Raw genomic sequence first — 8005 nt, forward strand, 5'->3', positions numbered from 1 at the left:
GACTCTCACAACCTGCCAAAGCACCGGCCGAAGCGCAGTGATCAGCCCCCTCCTTCCATGCGCTAGTCAGGTTCAGCAAATTTGTGTATCGGGTGGAGTCCCGGGTGGTTTGCATAGCTCCCTTCTCAGTACTGAAACATGGCTGTTTTCTTGAGAAAATCAGAAGCCATTCTGATAGACGGTCCCCTTTGTGCATGAGAAAGGTGTTCTCTAGTTGCGTTGAACTTCTGAAAAGCCTAGTACATTCTATCTCCAAACGCCTCCTGTAAATTCTGCATCGTTCATTTGTGGTTAAAAGTGCCTGGTCTTGCAGAAGTGTGCTTCTGATATTGCAGACACTATCAAAGGCAGAGATTATCCGCTGCAGATAGGAATGGCTGTGCTTTCACAGTTGGGCATTAAACAAAGCAGAGTGTTGAAATCCCTTAGAACTCCCTCTTTCAAAAACAGATTTAGTCTCTCGATTTGGAAAATGCAGTTGGGAATTCCACTTACTCATAGGAGAGAATATTCTCAGTGGAGGAGAGGGGGAGGATGCTAGGTGGTTTTCTTCAAAGCACAAAGTGTGATTCCTTGCGTGCCTTTCACTGGGCATTGTAGTTAAACTCTTAGGCAAGGATTCTCTGAAGAGCTAGAATGTTTAAAGTTCTGACTGAAAATGTCATCTCTTCTCTGCCCTCCTATCATAGTTCAGAAAATCCAATCATTCTTTAAAGTTTATTATTTTTCTGTGTTGAGTGCCTTGTATGTGTGTATTTGTACCACTTTGTGTGTGCTGGTACCCATGGAGGCCAGAAGAGGATATCAGATTCCTTTGGAACTGGAGTTATAGCTGGGTGTGAGCTGCTGTGTGGGTGCTGGGAACTGAACCCAGGTCCTCTGCAAGAGCAGCCAGTGCTCTTAACTGCTAAGCCATCTCTCTGGCCCTCAAATCTTTATAAATTGTAGGGACGGAAATAACTATATTTTTGACAGTACCATCTCAAACTGCCTTGGATGGGGTCCAGGAGCCTGGTCTTGTGGCCCCTGAGATACAGCCTTAAGTAATTTTCTATGGAGGCGGCAGAGCCTCTGGAAACTGGCTGCACAGTCCAACCCTCCAGGCACTTTATTTTCTAAAGAGCGACTGGCTGACGGCCTGAATTTTTTTTTTTTTTCTTTCCCTTTTCCCTCTTGTTAGAGGTTCTGGCCTTGGCTCCTCCCTCCTCTCCCTCCTTTTTTATTTTTTTTTCATTCTTCTGTTTTTGAGTCTGATCATATACTTTGACTTTTCGATATCCGTGTATACAAGGAGGAAAGTCAGATAGTTTTTCTGAGGGCCTGCACCTTCTCTCACAGTCAAACATTCTTTCTTTGCAACCAACTAATTTGCATGGCGATGACATTTGTTGCTCCAGTAATTTCATCTGATAATGGCTGGGCTTGCAAAGCGGATCTGAAAACATATTCCTTAATTATGTGTTGCTAAGCAACGGGAGGGTTTGGTCATAATCACAGAAAGATTATCTCCTCATTGAAGTCCTGGAAAGGTTTCGCTGAAGGAGGAGAGCCTGCAAAATTGCCCTTCTTCCTTTCTGTTTATTTTGCACTGCTTTCGAACAAAAACATCCCCTGCTATTTGAGTGTGGGGTGAGGGATATTATATAAGTTGTTTGGAGTGTGGTTGTTAACACACTGTTTTGCAGACCAAAGGATATTGATTTTTTTATTTCATTTGCATGGCAGCAAGCCAGTGCCAAGGAAGTCTGCAGCCAGAGTCTGCCAGCAAATAAATTTCTCAGTCAAACAATCTATCCCACAGCCGCAGCACATCCCAGCTCCTTATCGTGCATTCCATGTGGCATTATGACTCTATCGATACTGTTGGAGCTGGGGGCAGGGCCTTGGCTTCCTGGTGGTCCTTCAGCTGGATGAATGGCATTGGGGTGATGGGTTTCATGGACTCCACAGACAGATTGAGGTGTGCTGGAGGCAGTGGGAGACTCCGGTTTGTCTGTAGGCATGGCTTCGGGCAGAGAGGTGCTGAGCCCCAGAGAGGCAGCGTTGCAGTGAGGAAAGTCGTAGAGACCCGAGGCACGTTGCTAGGCAGCCTGCCTTGCCTCTGGGCCAGAAGATGGCAACTTCAGACTCTTGTGGTATAGCTCTGTGGGCTACTCATTAGCAGCAGGACCAGACTGACTGCATCCGCATCTTGATTTCACCTATTTTCACCCACTGTGAATGGTCCTGGAATGCCTGGGGGGAGATGATTGGGTCTCTCTTGCCCCAGTAGAGAGGTGATGTTGGGATGCTTACACAAGAATTGTTTCTGATGATTTTTTTCAAGGTTCTAGCTTTGCTTTTTGGCCATGCTGTGAGTACTTGGCTGTGTACTTCATTTGAGCATCTGCACAATACATTCCCACGTGCCAATTCTGTCCAGCCCATCAACTGGGCAGTTCAGAGCAGCAATGAGAGGCAGGCAGATGCACAGGCTTAACAGGCTTCTGGGCAGAGCTGCATGGGTGACGGCACCTGGTGGGTCTGTGCTCCGGCCCACACTGACCTTGCAGGCTGCCATGAGCCACAGAACATTACGGCACTGGCTGTCATGTGTTATTCACTCGTGGCCAAGGGCTTGCTGGTGCTTGAGCTTCCCTGTACCAAATGCCAAGGGAACCTCATAAACACACACACACACACACACACACACACACACACACACACACACACACACACACAGAGTGCCACAGCCATTTTCCTGTCTTGTCTTACATGATCCCAGCAAAGCACAGCTTGTTTTAGGGCTACGCCCAGAACTCAGTTCCTATGTGAGAACTGTAGTCCTGTTTGTCTGCCCATCGTTGTCCTGTCTCTGTACTACCCCCACAGTGGGACATTCCCATAGTCTCCCAGCCATTTATCTTAGCGTACATGGATTGATGAAGCATGTGAAGACCCTGATCTAGTTGCCAGGGCTGTTACTAAGGACTCTGGGTTCGTTGGAAAATCTGTGGCTCTTTATGGAGGGGCCACAGAGTCACCAATGATGGTGATAGTGGTGTCTGTCATCAGTTACATGCCATTGCCTAGATTACACCATCATTGTAGGGAATATACAGTCTCGTTAGGAATTCTCCTCACAAGTCTTTGCAGTTGGAGTCAGAAGCGGTGCTCCCATTAGAGCCCCCAGTGATTTCCTCAAGTGTCTTTCTTTGATGGGCTGTCTGTATGTTGGAGTGTGTTCGGGGGTGAGGATAGGCTCTCTGGTTTAGAAGGATGCTAGAGATGGCCACCTTGAAGGTCCAAGTTCTCTTAAGACCAAACTGGGTTATGTCCAGGTAGAGCTAGGCCCAGGACAGTGGGGCTTGACTGGCTCTCCCACCTCAGAGCACAGGGACGTTTTAGAAGAGGTGTTGTAGGCAGTGACCCAGGGCTAACACTGGAGAGCAGCAAAGTGCTGGCCTCAGCCTCTAGATAAGAAGCAGGAAACCTGCCAGGCTGCCTTTGGGTGTCAGGCCCTGAGCACAGACCTCTGCCCCAGCAGGGTATCCAGCTCTTTGTTCTTTGCTTTGACATGAACTGAGCTGCTGCTCCGTACTTCGGCTCAGTCCAGTGTGCGGGGGCACGATGGTGAACAAGACTCAAGGCTTGTCTTCAGGTTCTGGGAAGGTTAGAGCATAAGAGGGCAGCTCTTGTGACATGTGACAAAGGCCAGAATGGAAGGACACATGGATTTCTTGAGAGACGAAAGTGCCAAGGTCAGCCAGTCACTCCTGTGCTTAGAGAAACACATGTCTGCCCCAGCAGGGAAGGATGATGGAGCTGGAGCACAGCACCCTGGTCCAACGTGTGGTCAGGACAGGGAGCTGCTGTGCTTCAGCCTGGCATTCTGTGACAAGTTTAGTGTGGGAGACGTGGACCTGCATAGTGCAGACATTTAGTGTTGGGCCACCAAAGTCGAGACTTCCCCACTTCCCTGCCCCGTGCTTCTCAGCAGAGCCCTCCTTCCACAGGGGAAAAGCCACAGGGATCCAAGGTGCTAACAGTGATGGTAACCACTTAGTTGTGCTATGGCATTGGGCCCCGTTTGGGCTATTGCCCACATAAGAGTCCACTTGGAACCCTTTGTTCTCTGTGTCCGTAGTGCTCCTGGATCTGTCACGTGCCACATTGTACCACTGTGGTCTCTGCTGCTTTCCAGAGTAGATGTAGTCATCTCTCTCGCGATTGCTGCCCTAGGGTGTTTGATCATCCCTCCCACCCCCACCCCCACCCCCGTCACACACCAAAAGAAACAAGGATTCCGCATTCGGTATTGCCCTTTGTTCTGGTCCCTCACTGTGCTAGGCTGAGGCTGAGCTTCTCCATTCCCCATCAGGCTCCTGGGACAGCCATGGACCCAGGAGTATGATTTTTAGTCCTGTGACAAGTACAGGGTATCTACGTCATATCTCAGAGGGTGCCTCCTGCCCAACAGGCCTGTGGTAGTGCAGAGAGCAGCGGGGAAGGTCGTGCAAAGGGGGTCGTTAGACCTGCTTGGTCTTGGCCCAGGGCTGGGTCAGTTTTGAATATACTGCTCCTGTTGGCGTCATCCCTGACCTCTTTGAGATCAGGCCTGTACGCTGTTCTGCTTGCCTCACACTGGCCGCCTCCGCCTCACAGGGGTGGACTTCTGTCCAGTGAGGATGTAAGGTAGCCAAGTCCAGGCAGCATACCAGTAGCCAGGCCAGGCTTCCCAGAGCAGTCTTGTTAAAGCTTAATGGCTATTCATGAAAATAGGTATCTGGGGATCTCTGTTACCTCATCTTGCCACCGTTGACCGCTCAGACGCCCTCAGTGGTGATGTGCTGGTGACCATACAAGGAAATGCCTGGACACTTAGCGTGTGGGTGCTAGCCAACAGTGTTTGAGCCTCAGCTCCTGCCTGTGGGGCCAGGCTCTGACCTCACTTGGTCACTCTCAGGGTGAACAGATCTTGTGTTTTCTGCCTCACATGGTACAGGGTACAGTGGGTGGTTAATAGGGTTGGCTAGTTTTGCTGTGTTTTCCTGAACACAAGAATTGACCTGTGTTCTCAGGGGAAGTTAGATTGCAGCTGGGACAGTGACTGGCACAAACCCTTTGTGCCTTCTCTACATGGCCAGCTCCATCTTCCTATCTAGAAAGCAACTCCTTGTCAGATAGGTGAGGGTCTGTCCCATGGGGCCTCTGTGCCTAGGAAGCAGCCCACAGGTAGCCTTGATGGTTAAACAGCAAGCTTACGTTGTGGGACACACACATACCCTCCAGGGACCCTTGCCTCTGCTGAGTCTATAGTCTTACCCGGGGAGCAAGCCAGACCAGGTTTTTCTGGAAGATTGCAGAGCCAGGACCCCCAGGCCTGAGCAGAACTGCAGGACATTTCCCAGGCTGTAGACAGAAGATCCATTAGACCGCATAGCACACTGGGCTCCCTTAGTTCACTTTGTCTCCTCAGCCTGATGTTGGGTCTCTGGGCCTCAGAAATCTCCACTGGCCTTCCATGCTGCCCACATAGTCTGTGGATCTCCCATTCTGTCGTTGTCTTCACAAACTCCTCCCGCTTTTTGAACTGTCTTTGAGGTGTGGAAGTTTGCGTTTTTCAGTTTTATGTGTTTATCTCACTTGCTTTGACACCCCATCTAAAGAGTCATTGCTCAATTTTGAGAATCTTGGACACAGTTCCCATGCTGAGGTCTGGGTTTAGTTGAGCCCTTCAGGTGGATGGAGATGGGCTCCTAGTCCCCACCCACTGCACTGTCTACAATCCTGGTGCCACCTGCTTTGTTTGTTGGGTCTGAACTGTGGGTGAGGTGGGTCCTACCCGACTAGAGGTGGAACTCAAACCAGAAATTTTTTTTACAAATGAAAGAGATAAGGGATTTTTGTTATTGTTTTGTTGTTTGGGTTGGGTTTTAAGTCACAAAGTCCAAGTGTGTTCCAGGGAAGCCTCATACACTCTTGCTGATAATTGTTTTCAGGATTCTGAAAGGGAAGTAACACCTATAATCGATCCATGGCTGCCTTGGCCATGTGGAACCTAGGTGATGAGACCTTTGCTGTGAGCAGCCCCTCCCAAGGTTGGCTTACGTGGGAGGACTTTTGAAAGACCCCATTTTCCTCTACCTGTCTTACCCCAGAAGTGTCATAGCAAGGCAATGGGGGACAGCAGGTGAGGGAGGCCTCTCCCTCCAGGGTATTAGCCTGGAATGAAACCTGCAATCCCTAGTCACGAATAGAGCAGTGAAGCTTAGCACTAAACTGGGCCCTAGAGAGGGATAGCTGATGTAAGAGTGTAGCAGTAGCTGGGTATGATAGTGCACACCTTTCATCCCAGCAGAGGCAGGCTGGGTCTCTGTGAGTTCGAGGCCGGCTGTGGCTACAGGGAGACCCTGTCTTGAAAAGGACCCCCGCCCCCCAATTAAAAAAGGCATAGCAGGGCTGTGTGGGATATCCTGGGACTGAGTTGATGCAGCATAAGATCGGGCATACTCTGGCAGGGAGTGGGTCCTCCCATTTGGGGGAAACATAACAGTCAGCCATGTGGACCATTGGACAGGTTCCCCAACTAAATTCTGAGGAATATGCTGGCCCTTGCCCCTGTAAAATGAAAAATCTGGGGTTCAGAGAAGTTTTACCCCATCAGGGTCACATCACAGGGTTGGGGCTTTAGTGACCCCAAACTTTTGGTTATTGTATCTGGTGTATAAAAAAATCTGCAATGGTGTAAGGAGCGGGTGTATCCTTATTTTGCAGAAAGCCCACGCTAGAACCTGAGCTCTACCTTGAGGCCTGAGGCTGTCTCCCCGACTCTGTGGTACTGTCCCCTCACTCCACTTGTCCTTTTGAGAGCTCCAGGGACTCTCACCTCATGAACTTGTTACGGGACCTAAGTCAGGGCTACCCTTGGCCTTGAGCCTCCTCCTCTTACATCAACTGAGGAATTTCATTCCCCTTTGATTATTAAATGGAATGTGTGCTGTTCTTTGGCCCCAAGAGGACTAGAGCCAAGCTATCAGCAGCTGCCACCAGGGCAAGATTAAATGGACAGAGAATTAAGTGAGCCCAGCCAGCCAGCCAGATCACAGATGGGCCTGTGCACAAGGAAAACAGGATTTTTCTGGAAGCTTCATGCCACTCAAAGAAGGGAACACTTAGTGCAGAGGATGAGACCCATGAGCTGTTGTTGTGCTCAGGAGCATTTTCTGAGAGACCATGACCTGGCCTCTTCCCTTGACGGCCTAGCTGGAGGTGTTGGCCGCAGTGTGACCATTGCTGCTTGTGTCTTCTCTACCCCTTCACCTCTGCATTCATGACCTTCCCAGGGTCACGGCAACAATGTGTCCTCTCATAGTTTTCATTCAAGTTTCATCAAGGCCTCATTTTAATCGAGGTTGCTAGACTCCTGTGTAGTTTGGGGCCCTGCTGGAGTGGCTGCTGTCCCTTCCCTAGGCCACAGTGACCAGATGGAGCTCTGTCTGGAGAGTCGAGTACCGCCCTCCGCTGTCCACTATCCACTCTCCTCATCTCAGCCATTCAACACTAACCTCACACCCTGACCACCTCCCCTGCTGAGGACTTAACTGTTAGATGCCTTTAATACTGACGGATAAATACTGCTTACTGACTTGGTGGCGCCTTCCAGTGTTTTCCTTTGAGCCTGGAACACTTTAAGAAAAAGTGACTGGGGTAAGGAGGAAGGACCCTGACCAGCTGTCACACTTGACATAGTCTAGTTGGCTCCTGGCACTCACAAGGCTGAGAGCAGTGCTTCTGACCAGTCTCCCAGACAGCCCATGAGAGGGTTTTCAAGGTTCGCTTTTCTTTTTGGGTCTTAAAGGGCCCGTGCTGGACAAAGTATGCTGAACACATGAGGCCTCTTCCCTCTTTGCTAGCCCAGCAGCCACCTTAGCTATGATTTGGGTTTATAAGCATTTGGCCCTGGTGTTACGGGGAGAAAGCTGAGCCTAATCTGCCAGGCTCACCACCCCCCCCCCCCCCCCCC

General features: G+C 50.1%; 1 protein-coding gene across 4 annotated transcripts in view; it reads left to right on the forward strand.

Annotated features, from left to right (window-relative positions):
* Positions 1-8005, forward strand: part of Ctbp2 (C-terminal binding protein 2) — a 150693-nt gene that overhangs the window by 118792 nt on the left and 23896 nt on the right. The window lies entirely within an intron of this gene.

This window comes from Nannospalax galili, unplaced genomic scaffold (assembly GCF_000622305.1).
Source record: "Nannospalax galili isolate Female #2095 unplaced genomic scaffold, S.galili_v1.0 scaffold362, whole genome shotgun sequence".
Taxonomy (NCBI): Eukaryota; Metazoa; Chordata; class Mammalia; order Rodentia; family Spalacidae; genus Nannospalax; species Nannospalax galili.